The sequence below is a fragment of the Pollicipes pollicipes genome, unplaced genomic scaffold (assembly GCF_011947565.3).
Source record: "Pollicipes pollicipes isolate AB1234 unplaced genomic scaffold, Ppol_2.1 Scaffold_3447;HRSCAF=4054_pilon_pilon_pilon, whole genome shotgun sequence".
Taxonomy (NCBI): Eukaryota; Metazoa; Arthropoda; class Thecostraca; order Pollicipedomorpha; family Pollicipedidae; genus Pollicipes; species Pollicipes pollicipes.
In genome coordinates, this window is record NW_023596297.1 from 23,559,603 (window position 1) to 23,578,880 (window position 19,278).

At 57.1% G+C, this 19,278-nt stretch overlaps 1 pseudogene; it reads right to left on the reverse strand.

Moving 5' to 3' along the window:
- LOC119092094 (twitchin-like) overlaps positions 1-19,278 on the reverse strand; it is a 104,755-nt pseudogene continuing 85,477 nt past the window's right edge.

Below are 19,278 nucleotides of genomic sequence, written 5' to 3' on the forward strand. Positions count from 1 at the left end.
CCAGAACCGCCACCCACCTGGTACGCGGCGTTAATTTTGTTTGGCGGTGACGTTGAGGGAGAAGTTGGCCACCGTCTCGTCGCCGCCTGCCGCCTGCGCCTTCACCGAGTACTGGCCGACGTCGTTGGCGGCACAGGCGGTCACATCCAGCTGGTGGCTGGTCCCCTCCCCGCCCAGTTTCAGCCGGCTGTTGGTGTCGTCCAGGGGCTTGCCGTCCTTGCAACCACGTCACTGCGGCGGCACAGGGGCGGCAGTCAGCGGCCGCCGCGGACGACGGCGGCGGACAAGGGGACACTCCTGGCCCGCAGAGAAGCAGGGGAACACTCTTGGCGCAGAGAGATGTCTGAGACCGTCCTCGTCCTCACCGCGTCCTCACGGTGTCGTCCTGATCACCGATGTCCCGGGGTCTGGGCGGGCCACTGTTCACCGTGGCACATCTTCACAGGTCATACTCACAGTTCACATATTTAGAACTGGCGAACTAAGGACTGTCGTTGGAAACAAGGATTAGCACATGACATGCTGGAATTCTCGGTTGAGTTTTGGGATGGGTTTCCCGGGAACATTAGGTAATGGGATGAAAACACAGTGGCATGCATGTCGAACTACGTCTAAGCCACATTCCTTCCTTAACTTTGTCCCAATGTCTACAAATCATTAGCCAGGACCACAAAAGCCTCCAAATGTGACCGCAGACTTAGCTGTAAGGTGCACGCAGGAGGCAGAGGCTTATCACAGGCGAGGCACAATCAATGAGCCAATCCAAGCTCACCATCGTGACGAATTCAGGTTCGGAGGTCTCAAGGGTGATGGCCAAGATACCACACGTTAGTAGCGACCCGCGAACGGTCAGATTTAATTTGGTTGCATGTGCAAGTATGTATCCTACCTTTGGTGGCCGGCTTCTCTAACGTGAAGGCGAAGTGGGCCGCCTGCCCTTCGGCCACCGTCGCCGAAACGGGGAATGTCTTGAAGGCAGGCTGCTTCATCTCCTCGTTCGGCACTGGAGAGCAGACAGGGGCTGCGTTCGTCATAGGGCACCTCAAAACAATGTTCATTGCCACGTACACAATATTTGAATACGTAAATACATCTCAAAAGTAATAACGATAAACAAAAACAGAAAGTAATCGTTGAAATCATCAATGCAATGCGTCTGATGCAGCCGAAGCTGCACGCAACAAAGCGACACGACGGGTGGCAGAATAACTTTTGTTCCTACAAACAACGATACACGAGGTCACGGGAGGATCCTGATTCCGCGGGACAGATTCTGTGAGCAAGCCAATTTCACAACAATAGGCCTCCAGGAAGACAAGACGTAATTTTTCACAGTCGTAGGGCCTTTGGTCCCGTCGTCCACTGCTTCCGCGTGATCCATCCTTTGAGCAGCACACTCTCCGGTTCATCCAGAAAGATACTTAACTTATAGCCGAATGCAATCAATAGGCCGTTCAACCTTTCGAGAACTGGTTTGTCATTTACGGCATGACTGACAGTCAATAAGCGGACGGGAGCCGCTTCCTGCTGACGCCAGTGCCCGCCCGCCCGCTCCGCCCTGCCAGCCTTACCGAGGACGACCAAGGTGCAGGAGGAGAAGCTCTCTCCGGCGTCGTTGAAGGCCCTCGCACGTGTAGGCGCCCGAGTCCTCGGGGAAGATCTCGGCGATCTTCAGGCGATACATATCGCCTACGCTGTCGTACTCGAAGTCCTTGGACGGCTTGATCTCCTTGTCGTTGTGAAGCCACACCACCTCAAACTTGGACGTTCCTGAGAATAGTGGGACTGGTCAGCTTTGCCACTAGCAGTCTTCGATCTGTGAGTTACCGATGGTGCAAACCATAGTCACTGACTTGATGACACCACTGGTATTTGCCTTTCCATACGCATATACGAGTGTCGTATTGAACTTTTCGTGCTAAGTATAGGTAAGACGGACTGGGCCATATAGTGAGTGGCAGAAAATCACGTGATTTACGCAGAGTGGGAACAAAGTGCAAACGACGGACACGGTGCCTCAGTACATAGTTTGACATCCGGTAGGATGACCAAAATCCTGACACCAATGAAACACGAGAACGTGGTTGACCGATCTACTGAGTGGTGTTCTGAAAGGTGGGACGTCTTCACGCCGGCCGGTGACCCAGTCTCAGCCGGCAGACGCGCGGCGGCAGACGCCGAAGCCCACAGCTGGTCAGCGCCCGGCGGCAGACGCCGGAGCCCCCGCCCGGGCGCGAGAGCGGCCGACACTGACCCGTCAATCGGCAGGACAGAGTGACGGCCTCTCCGTCCTTCACCACCATCGACCGCAGGTGCTCCAGCACGCGGGGCGGCTCCTCCTCGCCGCCGGCGCTCTTCAGCGGCACGCTCTCCTTGGCTGCGGACAAGATCGGTACTTGTGGCACGCTCTTACGTAAAATGGCAAGGCATAGCATGAACGGGGTTGACTATCTATTTAAAGATAGCGAGGCAGCCGACGCAAATTACTGAGTACCGTGCTGCTTTCAGGCGCTGCCTGTGTCCAACATTTGGACGCGCGATTCCTTGGAAAAGCACGTCAAGCACTCCTACATAGCCGAATACTGTGTTGAGAAAGAAGGCACAAGCATGCCAAATGCTTATCGATAGGACCACGTAGAAACCAAACTTCTATCCCACTTTACGTAATAGCGACACGGATGTGCTTTCCTCACCTTTCACGGGCGCCGGAGCAGCTGAAAATAAAATAAAAACAGTCATCACGATCACAATGCTTGACAGCATTCAAGGCACAGTAGATTCCCGGTATCACAGAAGCAAATGAGTATCTACACATAAATGTTACACACTCGGGTCTAGCTGTTTCGAATCTTAACAACTATAAAGTAGCAAATCTCAAAGCCATTCCAGAACATGCCGTGAGCGGTCATTTGTCACAAAAGTCCAGTATAGCGTTCATAACCGTTTCAGAGTGTCGCTACTTCGGACTAAAGCCCTCAAGTGGGGCACTGAGAAGGAGGCCAACAAACAGGTTAAGGTGATATGAAGGCACATTCATTACAGTTGTACAGGAATCTGCGTGCGTAGTTGGTGAAAGTACCTGACGCCCTTCTAAAGGATGTCGTCTATCCACAAAAACCGAAAAGCAGTAACAAAGTGGCCAGCCCGGCAGGCTAAATGTGCCATTTCCCTAAGAGCTAAGAGTGCAAGCACAATTAGCCCCTCATCGCTTAAGTTCATTGCAACAAACGGCGCCAGCGGCTGAGCTGGGTGGGCCACGGGCGTGCCGCGCTGCCCAGTGCCACCCGCGGATCGGCGTCCGACGCATTACTCACGGGTGACGGTCACTTGACAGGTGGTGGTGACCTCGCCCATCGAGTTGTAGGCGCGGCACTCGTAGGCGCCCTCGTCCTCGGGGAACACCTCGGCGATGGCGAGCGACGCCACGCCCTGCCGGTACTTGAGGTCGACAGCGGCCGATGAGCTGAGCAGCTCGCCGTTCTTGCTCCAGGCGATCTTGGGGTCGGGGTCGCCGTGCACCTGGCAGTGCAGCGCCAGCGACGCGCCGTCGCGCACCGCCAGCGTCGCCGGCATCTTGTCGTCGAAGACGGGCGCGTGCATGAGCGAGTCGTCGGGCGGAATCTCCAGCTCCTTGGTGGCCGAGCGGGAGCGGGTGGAGCTGCCCGACAGCGTCTTGCCGTATGGCTTCAGCACACGTTTCTCGGTTGGCTCGGCCTTCGGCGCCGGCGCCGAGTCCAGACTGGACTTGGTGAACTCCGACTCGAAGCCAGATCGCCGACCGGAGTCGAACCCTGAGCGCAGGCCCGTTTCGTAGCCGGACCGCAGTCCGGAGTCGTAGCCGGACCGCAGTCCGGAGTCGAAGCCGGTCCTCGTCAGGCCGGTGTCGAAGCCGGACCTCGTCAGGCCGGTGTCGAAGCTGGACTTGAAGCGGCTGCCGCTAGATGCCATGTTGGACGACTGCGGAAGATCACAGGGCACATCACAGAACTAAAACGATGAAACAGCATTCGAAGCCAGATCACGGTCATGACTGCCGAAGTTTCGAAATATCGCGTAGCTTGCGGGCCATGTAATGAGGCACAAAACAATGAAACAAATAATCATCAAGAAATAACGAATTAAAGGCATGCATAACATTGGCTTGTTGATGCGCTTACGTAGGCGGACTTTAAAACGGCTGGTACGAGCAACCCCAAACTTCTGATCATTTGCATTGCGCTGTTCAGTACATACCCAAAAGGCCCAAAAGCCATGGTAGCATGTCGCGCGTATGCCGAAGACTACATCCGACATTTGTAAGCCGCTGCTCGGATCAGGGAACCGCATTCGTGGTCGGTGACGTCATGATTCCGTTTTATCCCATTTCTACATCCAAGACCAGAGTGGAGGAACGTGAAAAGGCCCCAGCTAGGTCAAAGGAGGTGAGACTGTCCCAGAACAAGTGAATGCGCGCGGCATAGCCGGACTGAGTTCAAAGTTCTTACGCTGAGGTAGCGATTTGCAATGTCTCGGATCGGATCGGATCTCTTCATGAATGCACCTTCGAATATTGAGTGCCGACAAAGTGATAACTTATTACCACTGAAACGTCGCATAAGCTATACCTCTCGGTATGTTTAAAGTCTTCAGCTCAACATACAAAATTTGGGCTCATAATGCGGAAAGATCAAGAGCTGGAGGCCTTTCTTACTGATGTTAAGTATAAGCCACGTTTACAGGGGGCACGCACCCATGTTGACCTGGCTTAGCCCTTAGTATTCCTCGACTATCAGTTCGCGAAGGGCTGACTCCAGAACGGAACTAACGCGGGGCCAGCCTCAAGTCGAACACAAGTCTGCATGAAGTTCTTACTGTCATGCTGCTCGACTGATACGAAGAGCTCTGGTGTGACGACGAATGCGAGGACTTGAACTCCGACTTAAACTCGGACTTGTATCCGGTGGCGTCGGACTTGTACGCCGAAGAGAACTTGTGCGACGAGATGCCGTTGGTGGTCGGGTGCGAGGACGCCGCGCTCGACAGGTAGCGTCGATCTGGCGGGGCACGGGGTCGAGGCAGGTCAGGTCAGGTCCGCTCAGATCAGGTCAGATCAGGTCAGGTCATGTCGGACCAGGCCAAATCAGGCCTCAAGTACATAGCTGTGAGCGAGGGCGGCACGCTTGTCATGTGGCCCTGGCCTGGTCTGTTATGACAACGGAGTCAGGTTAGGCCAGGTCAGGTCGGGTCAGGTCAGGTCAGACCGATGGCGGTCTCGTGCGATGGCGGCAGGCTCTTCAGGTGCCCCTGGTCTGGTCTGATCGGAGAGCAGGCTGAGGTAAGGTCAGACCGGTGGCGGCCGCGTGTGATGGCGGCCGACTCTGCAGGCGCCCCTGGCCTGGTCTGGTCGGGGAGCGGGATCAGGTCCAGTGATCGCAGGAGCCCATGTCTGGGCTGACCCAAGACTGCAACGCAGGTAAGTACAGCCAACAGCGTAGATGCGAGAATGCTCGTGATGCAAGCACATGGTATTCGAAGGCATGCCAGCAATGCAATAGCTTAATCACAACGGTTGCACGAGCTCGCTTCATGTGTAAGTTTGTTTACACCTAAGCCATGAATCTGCAACCCTCAAGGCAGCTAGAAAGTGTGCCTAGGAGATGGCACCCGAAGAGATGCAGCACTCACCCTGTTGTATGGTCCGAAGTTGTAGCTGTTACGTGAAACGGTTAGTCACACAGGTACAGACCGCAAACATGAGAACGAAGATCTGCACACGCAGAGGCTCACTGGGTCGCTAACCGAGCTACTTAAAAACTAGTGACAGCCAGATATAAAAACGCCCGTCGTGGCACAGGCTCAAGATCGGCCAAAAGTTGGCGTGAGTTTCCACAAAAATTTGATGAAGACGACCTCATCTCCTACATGTTTATACTATCCAATGACCATGCATTAGATGACCATGAAAGACGTGCCCATAATAAATCAAACAAAAACGACATTGGATCGTGCCAAGGGCTTTGAGGGCGCATTCAGTAACAGAAAGGTCACGCAGAGCTGGTGACATTCCAACGCATCTAATGAAAGTGGAATATGTTAACTGGAATCTTTGGAACGTTGGTGACACACACGGCATGCACCAACATTCATGTGACAAATAACGCCAACTTCCTGATTAGGCGACTGAAGGCCACGGCCGCTAGCGTCACATGGACGGATGCTCCCTCTTAAAACTGTTATGTTGCATGGATTGTTTGCTGCTCCCATGTTTTACCTTCTTTGCTAAAACTACTGAAGATCTGCTTGCATTGCTCTTCTGAGCCGCCTGAGGAGTTCGATCACAAACTTTGGTTAGTGCGGCCAAGAAGGAGCGACGCACAGATGCAAGCGTAGTAAGAGAAGCAAAATAACACCAGAGGCATGTAGAACAGCACACAAAAGCAACTACACTGCCAAAAGATGGCGTCAGATGGTCAACTAGAGCGAGTGATCAGCGTGTCAACACGCCGGCGAGGCCTATTTGTTGATGTTCACGCTGGCAAGTACGCGTTTAAGCCTATGTATACATGTGGCGTCAGCATTGTGGCTGATTGCACATTTCACTGTTTAGTGAGCTACACCACAGTCACTGCAAAGGAGCTGAAAACACGTTGTGTGTGTATCTTGCTCTCGACTTACACTTCGGCACTGAAACACCGAACGAACGTTGGGCCTATCAACGATTCATGGCATGCATAAACAGAGCAATAGCTGGAAACGAGAGATAAAAGGAGCAAACTGTAAAAACGCCCACATTCACGGATCATATCTTTTCAGGAACAAGAGAAGAGTGCAATAAACAGCACATATTTCAAGGGATGGATACTTCCCTCAGACCAAATCAGAGACGTTCATTACATACAGTAAGTGCGCGGTACAGATACGCCGCACTAAGGCCGCACCAAGTTTGCCAATCACGATGCTCGAGCGACGACGGCAGGCACGTACCTTCAACGATGATGACGCAGGAGGTCTCCGCGGTGCCGAGCGCGTTGGTGGCCACGCAGCGGTACTTCCCAGAATCCTCCGGCTGACAGTTGCCAATCTCGAGCGTGACCACGCCGTCGGCGTTGGTGATGTTGTACTCGCCGCGACTCAGCTCCTGGTCGCCTCTGTACCACTTGACCTGTCGGCACACGGGCACGGGTCAGCTGGGGATGGGCGCGGCACGAGCAGCGCGTACGGAGACGGACCTGGCCTGGCCTGCGCTGTGCTCGCGGAGACGGAGCACTGGCCTGTGCTGGGCTTATGGAGATAGAGCACTGGCTTTTGCTATGCTCACAGAGACGAAGCACTGGCCTGTGCTGGGCTTAGGGAGACGGAGCACTGGCTTTTGCTGCGCCCACGGAGACGGAGCACTGGCCTGTGCTGTGCTCACAGAGACGAAGCACTGGCCTGTGCTGGGCTTAGGGAGACGGAGCACTGGCTTTGCTGCGCTCACGGAGACGAAGCACTGGCCTGTGCTGTGCTCACGGAGACGGAACACTGGCTTTTGCTGCGCTCACGGAGACGGAGCACTGGCCTGTGCTGCGCTCACAGAGACGAAGCACTGGCCTGTGCTGGGCTTAGGGAGACGGAGCACTGGCTTTTGCTGCGCTCACGGAGACGAAGCACAGGCCTGTGCTGTGCTCACGGAGACGGAGCACTGGCCTGTGCTGTGCTCACGGAGACGGAGCACTGGCTTTTGCTGCGCTCATGGAGACGGAGCACTGGCCTGTGCTGCGCTCACAGAGACGAAGCACTGGCCTGTGCTGGGCTTAGGGAGACGGAGCACTGGCTTTTGCTGCGCTCACGGAGACGAAGCACAGGCCTGTGCTGTGCTCACGGAGACGGAGCACTGGCCTGTGCTGTGCTCACAGAGACGGAGCACTGGCCTGTGCTGTGCTCACAGAGACGGAGCACTGGCCTGTGCTGTGCTCACAGAGACGGAGCACTGGCCTGTGCTGTGCTCACAGAGACGGAGCACTGGCCTGTGCTGTGCTCACAGAGACGGAGCACTGGCTTTTGCTGCGCTCACGGAGACGGATCACTGCACTAAGCGTCGGCCTGAAGTGTACGGTTGGTGGTGCGTGGTACCGACAGGGAATGCTGACGGGCGTAATCAGCCGGTCACTCACGTTCATCCAGACGTGGAATTTCGCCATAAAACCGTGGTAAGCCGACACTTGATAGTTTCACGGAAGGCATGAGACGAGGAATCAGCATCACGGACGGACAACTGTTTGGAATATCGTTCTGGCCCGGTGTGTCGGTATGCACACACTAACACACCAGACGAGGACGACGTTCTGGCCTGGTGTGTCGGTATGTACACACTAGCACACCAGACGAGGACGACGTTCTGGCCTGGTGTGTCGGTATGTACACACTAGCACACCAGACGAGGACGACGTTCTGGCCTGGCGTGTCGGTATGTACACACTAGCACACCAGACGAGGACGACGTTCTGGCCTGGTGTGTCGGTATGTACACACTAGCACACCAGACGAGGACGACGTTCTGGCCTGGCGTGTCGGTATGTACACACTAGCACACCAGACGAGGACGACGTTCTGGCCTGGTTTGTCGGTATGTACACACTAGCACACCAGACGAGGACGACGTTCTGGCCTGGTGTGTTGGTGTGTACACACTAGCACACCAGACGAGGACGACGTTCTGGCCTGGTGTGTCGGTGTGTACACACTAGCACACCAGACGAGGACGATAGTCCGAACAATTATCCCGTCCGTGAAGCAAAAACGTTCTCCCAGCACGTCTCTGCGCGCAAAAGGGTCGCCGGAGATTGGATTCGCAGTGCATTGCCAAGAAAGGTTTCCCGATTCAACCCGATCACTTTGGACCACTTCAGCAGAATGCCAGCATTCCCTGGCACCGAGACGGCTCTGCGTCGCGCCCCTCCGCCGCCGGGCTGTCGTCATTCACTCACCGTGGGCGCCGGCTTGCCGGACAGGCAGCAGAGCAGCTTGCACGTCTGGCCCATCTGCATGACACGCGGACGCAGCTGGAAGCTGAAGAGCGGCGCGTGGTCGGCCTCCTTGTCCCAGGTGCGCTGGTAGCTGGGCACTGGCTGGCGGCGGCGCACCGGCTGCTGCGACTCCTGGCGGCGCGGCAGCTCGCGCGCCAGCGCCTGCACGTTCAGGAAGACAGGCTCCTCGCGGAAGCCGTAGTGACTCTCGGCGCGGATCATGTACTCGCCGCGGTCCGACAGCTTGACGCGGTTGATGACGAACGTGTAGTCGTCGCCCTGGTAGCGGCGCATGTACTTGACCGACTGGCGCAGCTCCATGTTGTCGCGGTACCACGTGACCGTGGGCGGCGCCAGCGAGATGACGCGGCAGGTGAACTTGACCGACTGGCCCTCGTAGGCGAACGCCGACATGGGACGGATGACGAAGCGCGGGGCCGCCTGCAGCCGGTCCACATTGACCTCGTGGATCTTGTAGCGGTCCATCTGCAGCTGGCGCAGGCTGGAGTAGTTGGCCAGCCGGCCCATCGGCAGCGGGTAGCCGCCCCAGCCCTCGTAGCGGGCGCGGATGCGGTCGCGCATGGGCGTGTAGCGCGAGCTGTCGATGGGCGCGTCCAGGCCAGTCAGGTCGCCCTTCAGCCACGGGTGCTCCAGGCACTCGTGCGCAGTCAGACGCTTGCTGAAATGCAGGGGGGTCAGAGGGGTCAGAAGCACAGCCAGTGGGGCGGTTCTCGCCATCCGTAGCGTAATGTCCGGTGGTGCAGAATGAACGTGACGCGATGCTCATGGTAGCAAAGGCGACAAAAGCAGCAAAGTCAACTAGCGGCATTATTCATGCTACAAAACCTCACACCGCATAGCTCAATAATCACGTATCTGAAATGCAGCCCAGTTGGCGGCCATTTTTTCAAAGGTGACCTGATGCGCATGGAGCGACTAACTCACTCCTTGGCCTTCAGCAGAAGCTTGCGGATGAAGTCCTTGCCCTCATCGGAGACGTTGGCGAACGCCTCGCGGTCGAAGTCCCAGTCGCAGGCCCTGACGTTCTTCAGGGTCTCGACGTCCGTCTCGCCGGCGAACGGCGAGAGGCCGGACAGGCTGTGCACGCGGGACCACCGTGAGGCGCACGACCGCGCGTGACACGCAAGCAGCGGCATCAGCGCTAGCGGTCATGGTGACGGAGTGCTTGTGAGGAATTGAGAGATGGCCCCTGACGTTTGTGCCTGCTTATTCAGCTGACCATGGTATTGCAGCTTACGCCAATGTTGGCTTAATGTAAGCTTTACACAGGAAAATATCCAGATGAACGGCACCTTTCATAAGGCACAACCTGCACAATAAAAGGTGCTGAAGCTTAGGTACTCATACAATACCAACTAGCCAAACAAACAAACAAGGCCCGTTTCCCAGCCTCCGTTTCCTCGGTGCGGCGCACGCAGCGCGCCGGCTACCGGGCTAGCTGGACGGCTGCAGGACGGCGCCGGCGCCCTGCCGTACTCACAGGACGTATCCGAGCACGCCGACAGCCCACATGTCCGTGTAGAAGCCGACCGGCTCGCGCTCCACGATCTCGGGCGCAGCGAACTCGGCCGTGCCCGTCGAGATCTTGACCAGCTCGTTGGGGTTGAGCTTGGTGGCCAGGCCGAAGTCGATCAGCTTGACGTTGGTCGACTTGGACGTCTGGCACATGATGTTCTCCGGCTTGACGTCTGCGGGGAGGGTGTCTCGCTCAGTCGGGGCTGCGAGGGGGCGCGGTCGCACTCGGGCGCCGGTGGAGAAAAGCGCTGGTGGAATGAGTGTCAATATATCACAGCCAATGAAGCTTGATTGATCGAGTTTAAGTCTAAATTCCATTTAACTGCATTATTTTGTATTTGTGACGTGCTTGCTGCCAAGCATGTTCGACTGTAGAGGTGATCGCGCATTTCAAAATGTTGGTAATAAGTCTATCTATGCCTTGCACGTGCTAATGCCATTCAATATTCAAAATACTTTGCGCATTCACATGCACATATATGCACATATATGCGCAATTCACTTGCATATATATATATATATATATATATATATATATATATATATATGCAATCATACATTTATTAAATCATACAATCATACATTTATTAAAATGCGCGTGTAAATGCCGAATACTGCAACTCCCAAGCCATCTCAACTAAATAGCATCGACACCTGTATCTCGCCATACTGACCCAGATGTAGAATATTCTTCTCGTGCATGTGCTTGACGGCCTCGCAGACCTGTCGCATGTAGTTGATGACCTCGGCCTCTGACATGGTGTAGCCGGGCGCGGTGATGCGCTCGAAAAGCTCGCCACCCGACAGGAACTCATAGATGAGCACCATCTCATCGTCGTCCTCAAAGGCGTCGTGCAGGTTGATCAGCTTCGGGTGGTGCAGCTGGTTCATGATATCGATCTCCTTCTTGATCAGCTCCTTCTCGATCGGGTGGCTGATGGGGATGAACTTGGCGGCGAAGATGTGGCCCGTGGCGCGCTCGCGGCAGCGGTGCACCACGCCGAACGCGCCCGTGCCGATCTCCTCCAGCACGTCGTAGTGGTCGTACACGCTGTCGTGCTTGATGTCCACCGGCTGCGGCACGTGCTTGGCGTGGATGTCGAACACGAACTGGTCGTAGTTGTCCACCGGCTTGTCGGCGCGGCCGCGGATCCTCTTGCCGTTCTCGTCCACTGTGGACGGGCGAGGCGGGTTAGCATCCGTTCTCATCCATTGTGGACGGGCGGGGGCGGGTTAGCGTTGGGCCATCCACTGTGGACGGGTGGGGGCGGGTCATTGTCGGCCTCCGAGGAGGGGCGCGGGTCACTCGGCGTGTGGAACTTGCCCGGATCACCGCTGGCGTTGTAGTTGCAGCCATGCTGACCTCAGACTATCAGGCTCATCGAGGGGAGCGTGTACAGAGGAAAGCTGTGACGCGCATCTTACGTGTGACTCAAATGAGGGAGCAGCTGACACATTTTGGAAGGCAAACACAAAGAAGAACGTTGCTTTGATCGGCTGTGATCTTGACTGTAAGCCGCCATACAACGCAGGCAACAAAGAAGGACCTATTACAAAAAGCCCAAAACCATCCCCGATGACGATGCAGTGTGCCCGTGACAAGGACAGGTCCGAGCTTATTTACCCTCGTATTTGCGCTTCTGCTCCTTCTTCTTGGTGACGTCGCGCGTGGTGATGGGCGTCGACTCGTCGCTGGGTGCCGAGCGACCGTAGATGTTCTCGGCGATCACGCGGAACGAGTACGTCTGGCCGGGGGTCAGGCCCTGCGCCTCGTGCACGGTAAACCTGCAACGCGGTCAGCACGGCGCCGTCAGCACGGCGCAGGAGACAGGTCACAGGCTAGCAGATTAAATGAGTTAGCATGGGGCGGGTTACGGACCACTGCACAAACATTTGACGTGCAAGCCTTTGAAAATGACACATAGACTGTGTGTTTGACAAAGTGTTCTATTACGTTTCACACTTTCAGCGAACGTGACCCTTGCTTACGTACAAATCCTATGTTCAGCAAATCTGCAATAACGAGTTTCGGCCCACGCAGATTATAAACCATTGGTATTTCAATCACCTAAGGCTCATTGCAGATTCATGCACAGACACTGAGATTCCCAGCGGTGATGTGCATCGGCAGGCACGTCAGAGGGCTGGCGTCAGAGGGCTGGCGGCGGGCGCCTGACATCAGGGGACTGGCGTCAGGAGGGCTGACGTCAGGGGACTGACGGCAGGGGCTGGCGTCAGGGGGCTGACGTCAGGGTGGCGTCGGGGGGGATGGCGCTAGGGGGCTGGCTTCAGGGGGCTGGCGTCAGGGGGCTGACGTCAGCGGCTGGCGCCAGGGGCTGGCGTCAGGGGGCTCGTGGCGTCAGGGAGCGGGGGGGGGGGGGGGGGGCTAGCGTCAGGGGACTGACGTCAGGGGCCTGGTGGCGTCAGGGGAGCTAGCGTCAGGGGGCCGGCGTCGGAGGGCTGTCGTTACGGGCGACCGCACCGCCTGTCCTGTGGCCGCCGGTGGCCCACTCGCCGCCAGGTCGCCGGCCGTTACAACTCAGACGCTGACACCAAGCCCGCCCGCCGTCCTCACCTGGTGTTGGCGCACCGGATCCATGTGGACATGGGGTGCTCGCGCTTCTCGATGACGTAGTTGGTGACGTTGCTACCGCCGTCCCATGTGGGAGGCTTCCAGGTAACGATGCACGAGTTGTGCGTGGCTTTCTCGGCGATCACGTACCGCGGCGAGTCAGGATGGTCTGCCGGAGGGCGACGCGTGACATTAAGAGGACGCTATAGCGTCGAACACGGAAATTTGTAAGCGAATTAGAGACGTAGCGTCGTATTTTAATAGCCTGTGGTCTGTACCAGCTAACATGTGTTCATTGAGGCATGGAGCTTTTCAAGATAGCCCAATCGGTGTATGGTGTTTACTTCGCACAAACATGACGCAAGGTTTGTCACACAAATGGCGCGAGCACTTTACGCAAACAAAAGCCACAATGTCATGTCGTTTATAGATATATTTTAATACGATATTCTGCGTAATATTTCTTTAACGATGCATCATGACAACATGCACAGCAATGCCCTTCCGGTGCACGGCCGGCGCCGTGTGATACGTACTTGCGATCTGGACCTTGATGATGCAGGAGTCGGCGCCGAGCTCGTTCTCGGCCACCAACCGATACGGTCCGTTGTCCATCTGGTCCACGTCGCGGATCGTGATAATGGCGTGTCGGTCCTGCAACAGCGGTCGGAGTCGCTCAGTCATCGCGAGTGCGTAGGCTCACACCAGCTTCTATGCATAGTTTGAGCACAGATATAAACAGTCACCGCGTAGAAACTGAACAAAAGGCCAGCCGCAACCTAATGCTATTTAGCTATTGGGAACAACGTGAATCGTTTCACATTTAGCGTGAAGCAAAGGGCAGCTATGCACGACATGTTCAATGACGACTTTACAATGTCATCAAAGCAACGACACAGGTTATTACCAACGCACGGCTTTTTACGAAGGCCAGATGGCTGAAAACGGCATGAGCTGGAATAACTACCAATGATCCTGATGTTCGTCGTACTGTTGCCCATTAGCCTCCTCGGATATACCACCACAGGGTTTCCAAGCGCGCGCGTGTCTCGTCCCACAGCCTACCGTGGTCTCCACGTCGAAGTGGGCGCCCTTCTCGATGACCTCGCCATCCTTGGTCCACGTGCAGCGTGGCTTGGGGTTGCCCGTGAACGGCACCTTGATGACGATGTTCTCGCCCTTCTCGAAGAAGGCCGTATCGCGGAACCGAGGCGGTACGTTGATCTTGGGCGCGGCTGGGGAACGCACAGTCACACGGGTGTGAAAATGACACGGGTGTGAAAATGACATCTCAGACTTTTTACACCGCTGATCAGTAAATGCTCCGATGCACACTTGGTGCTGCATATCATCTCTGTTACTAAAGAAACTTGACACATTATTACATACATATGCATCCATGTTGCATGTGAATTAAGCAGCTCACTTCCAACATTACCGCAAGTTTACATTGCACGCTAAAACGCTGTAACCTGGCCACCGTTTATGCACGCCAATGGAATCCGCACACACCACTCGAACGACTGACTAGACGCCTCGCCTCAACCTTGCGTCATAGCCGTCGGGTTACGCCTGAAGTGCCAGCCGACCTCTACGGAAGGCGACTCACTCTTGATGGTGAGGGAGGCGCGGGTGGACTTGTGGCCGCCGGGGTTGTGGGCGCGGCAGCTGTAGTCGTCGGCGTCCTCGCCGTACACGTCTCGTATGTCCAGGAAGTACGTGTCGCCGTCCTTGTCCATGTAGTACTTTCCGCCGCTGAAGATCTCGCGGTTGCCCTTGTACCAGGTGATCTTGGGCTTGGGACTGCCCGTGATCTTGCACTCGAGGGTGGCTGACTTGTTCTGGAGCGCCATCACGTTCTTCAGCGGTTGAATTATCTCCGGAGGAGTGGCCGCTGCGGGTTGGACGGATAAGCGTTAGATAGTTTATCTGTAAGCGGCGTCTATGGTAAGGCAGCATTGCGAAATACCTTTGCACTGATGCTACCAGGAGCTTCTCCACACGCCGCTCAGATAAATACAAAGATTACGAGCGAAGATAACGATGTTCCATAAGATTCCAAAAGAGGCCCACTGGGCCTTTGGTTTTTGCGAATGCAGGCAACAACGATTGACGCCGGCTATAAACTGCGCTCCAAGAAGACGCAGCCGCCGTCCGCCACCGGATGGCGACTGTTCGCAGCGCTGAGCAGACCGGGCGGAGTGACGCGTTACCGTGCGGGTCGCGGATCTTGACCGACGAGCTGGCCGTCGAGGGCTCGCTCGGGCCGGCCTCGTTGACGGCGAACACGCGGAACTCGTACTGCCGGTCCTCCACCAGGTTGGGGATGTTGATCTGGGGCGTCGTGCAGAGGACCTGCGACGGAAGGCGCCTCGGTGTCACTGGCAGCCCCGCCGGCGCCACCAGCTCCACGGAGACCGCTTCACAATCGCGGGATCGCGTGACGATACAGCGTGGCTGTAGGCCGGCCACACACGGGTGTAGGGTGCTGATGAGTCACGAACGCAGATGTGGCGGACAAATGAGCGGCGCCATCAGCTTCTCCGCCACTATCGCGTCTAACCCCGCCCGCCGGGTTCCCTCGCCACACCCCCTTCGGCTCTCACCTGGTTAACCTTGAGCCAGTTGGGTGTGCCGGTCTCGCGTTTCTCGATCCAGTAGCCCTGGATCCTGGCGCCGCCGTCCTTCTCGGGCCGCTCCCAACTGAGGTTGACGAAGTCACCGCCCACCTCCTTGACGGTCGGCACGCCCGGCGCCGAGGGCAGGTCATAGGGCGAGCGTGCCTTCACCGGGTTCAGACCCTCCAGCGGCGGGCCCATGCCGTTCTGGTTGGCGGCCATCACGCGGAACAGGTACTCCTGGTTCTCGGTTAGGCCCTGGACGATGAACGACGTATCCTTGCAGGTGGTGGACGCCACCACCCAGTGGTCGTGCGCAATGTCACGCCGCTCCACCACGTAGTGCGTGACGCGTGCGCCGCCATCGAAGGCCGGTGGATGCCACGAAAGCGTGCACGTGTGCTTGGTGATTTCGCTCGGCTTCAGCGGGCCCAGCGGCGGGCCCGGCAGGCCCGTGATGTACACGTTGAAGGTCGCCGACACCTCCCCGCTGTCATTCTTCACCTTCAGCTGATACTGGCCAGCGTCCGCCTTCTGCACCTCCTTGATGAAGATGATGAGGTAGTCGTCGAAGACGGTGTACCTGACGTGGTGGTTGTCCTCCACCTCCTTGCCGGCGTGGAAGAGCGACACGTCCATCGGCTGATCGCCGGAGAAGTAGATCTTGATCTTGGCGTTGTCGCCCTCGGGCAGGTACATGTCGTTCGGTACCTTGTCAATCCTCGGGGGAGCTGAAATCATCATGTCCTCGTCATGACCGCGGGTCGCCGTGAATGGCGTGTCAACGGCGCATGGGTTCGTACAACCAGCCTGGCGCATAACGCTTTTGAGTTCAACCTCAAACTCCGTCGCCATGTCTGACCCACTTCTCGACAAGCGCTTCTCCGCATCCCCTGGTTGGGACGACTGGCCCGCTGCGGCCAGCCCCCCCCCCCCCCGCTCCTCAGCCGCCTCGGTACTTACTTCCGACGCGCAGGCGGCAGGTGGTGGTGGCCTGGCCGATGACGTTGCCTGCCTGGCAGGCGTACTCGCCGTCGTCGGAGGCCCACACCTCGCTGAACACCAGCCGGAACACGCCGTCCGCCTCCTCCGCCTGCACGCGCTCCAGGTCCGTGTTCACCACGCGGCCGTTGCGCAGCCAGCGCGCGCCAGGCATCGGCGTGCCTGAGAGAGACGTAACACATGGCGGTGGTCACCTCGCCGAGCGGCCACGGGCGATGGCAAGAGTGCACGAACTTTGTTCTAGCTGCTGATGCTCAACAGGGATTTGTTTAGGACTAAGAGAGTTGATTATAACGAACACTCAAAACCCTCTGACATCTCACTGCACACCGAATTTCAAATCGAAGAGAGAAACTTTCAAACACGCTGTGGTTCATGGGGAAAGAAGTTCCATTAGCCATATAGTTCACATTCTATGGTTTGAATTTGTTCACATCACAGAAGGCCAATGTGGTTGATCACGTTCATATCACAACAGACCATGTTATACAGTTGCCGACAACCCGCCAGTTTAGCAAATCTGCAGACACTATGGCCCGCCTACCACAGCCTGCCAGCTGCGAACATTACGCGTCGCGCGCCCGCTCTGCCAGCCAGCCAGCCAGCCAGTGCCGGTCAGCCAGCCAGCCAGCCAGCCAGCCACTGGCAGCCAGCCCGTGCCGTACGCACACTCACCGATGGCCTGGCACTCCAGCGTGAGTGGCCGCATCAGACCGGCTCCCGTGTTCATCAACGACTTGACGAACTCGGGGGCCCGGCCGCCGACCACTTCCTGCACCCGCACCGGCGCGATGCACTGTGCCGGCTCGCCGCGGCCGGCCGAGTTCACGGCGCTCACGCGGAACTCGTAGTCGCCGCCCTCCTTCAGGTTGATGGCCGAGAACTCGCAGTCGGGCACGTTGTACTCGCTGCAGCGAATCCAATAGGGGTGGCCGACCTCGCGTTTCTCCACCACGTAGCCGGTGACGCGGCTGCCGCCGTCGAACGCCGGCGGCTCCCACTTGAGGTCGACGTAGCTGCGCGTGACCTTGGTCACCTGTGGCGTGCCCGGCGCCGCCGGTACGCCACGCTTGGCGCGCAGGTGCACGCGCGGGCTGGGTGCCGACGGTCGACTGAAGCCGGCCGCGTTCTTGGCCTTGACGCGGAACTCGTACTCGCGGCCCTCAGGCAGGCCGTTGACCTGGTGGACGGTGTCGCGCGCCAGGTAGTCGTTGCAGTCGCGCCACTGCTCCTCGGTGACGTCGCGCATCTCCAGCTTGTAGCCCTGGATCTTGGAGCCGCCGTCGGAGGCCGGCCGCTCCCACATGAGCTTGGCCGAGCTGGGCGTGACGTCGAGCACCTTGGGCTTGCCCGGCGCGTCCGGCACGTTGAAGGGGAACTTGGCCGTGATTGGCTCCGAAGAATCGAGCGGCTCCGAGAGGCCGTACTGGTTCTCGGCGCGCACGCGGAACAGGTACTTCTTGTTCGGCTCCAGGCCCATCACCACGTAGTTGCAGCCGCGCACGAAGCTGCACGCCTTGTTCCACACCTGGAAGAAGAGGGGAGAGATTGGCCTCTGTGTGCCGTTCCGCACTAAAGGTGTTTCAGTGTTTTCGGCGGTGCGACATAGATATTTGATTTTGCGTCTGTTATTACAAAAAACGAAGAAAGGCAGGAGTCAACTTGCACCCATAGCGGAACGATACAGACGCGCCAAAAATGACGTGACCAGGATTTCGCCTAGCAGGGGACTGAATCGGGTCACTGGAGATCGCTCTGGCCAACGGGTCCTTTTTTCTTCGCTTAAGGGCTCTTTTTGCGACTGGAGAGACATTGTTAGGCTAAGCTAATACCTTGGGACCTGTTTTTTTCGTTTTAGAAGTCTGCGCCGTTTGAGGGCATCTTAACAGGCCAAAAATGTTGTGCCCCCCCCCCCCCCCTCTCCAGGGATGGGACGGGAGAGTGGTCATGAGCCCAAAGGCCCCTTGTTGACGCTAATGTTAACCACTGCTCAACGGCTGTACGAAGCTCTGCTGCGTTTTTTGTCGCTCATCCACAGTTGTCTACAAAGGCTCGCATCCTTCCTCGATGGGTTCACCAACGGTATGTCCTCCCGACACCTGCGTTCACCCCTGGTCGTTTACAGCGAGAACGGTATCCTGTCGTTCGCAGCTTACGTCTGTGTTGATGTCCATCTTCTCGACCGAGTAGTTTGTGATCGGCGAGCCACCATCGTCCAGCGGCGCTCTCCAGGACAGAGAGCAGGTCTCTGGTGTGATATCCGATATGTCGAGCGGCCCCTACAACGAGAAACAGGTCGGCAAACACGAATACACCGAGGAACAAGGCAGCAGTCTTCCATAACAGAGGGACAAGACCGGAGTCAGCACCGCCGATCGGTTAGCGGCAGGATGTGTACATACGTCCCTGGTTCGCATACCCTCTCATCGCATTTCACAACACACTGTAACCGTGACAACCGCGGACCCCCGTGCGTGAAAGCACCTCCCACGAGGAAGCAAGCATACGACCTCATCAGCAGCCACCACTCTGCTACCTCGGATCGTACTTCCACGCCCGAACCCCG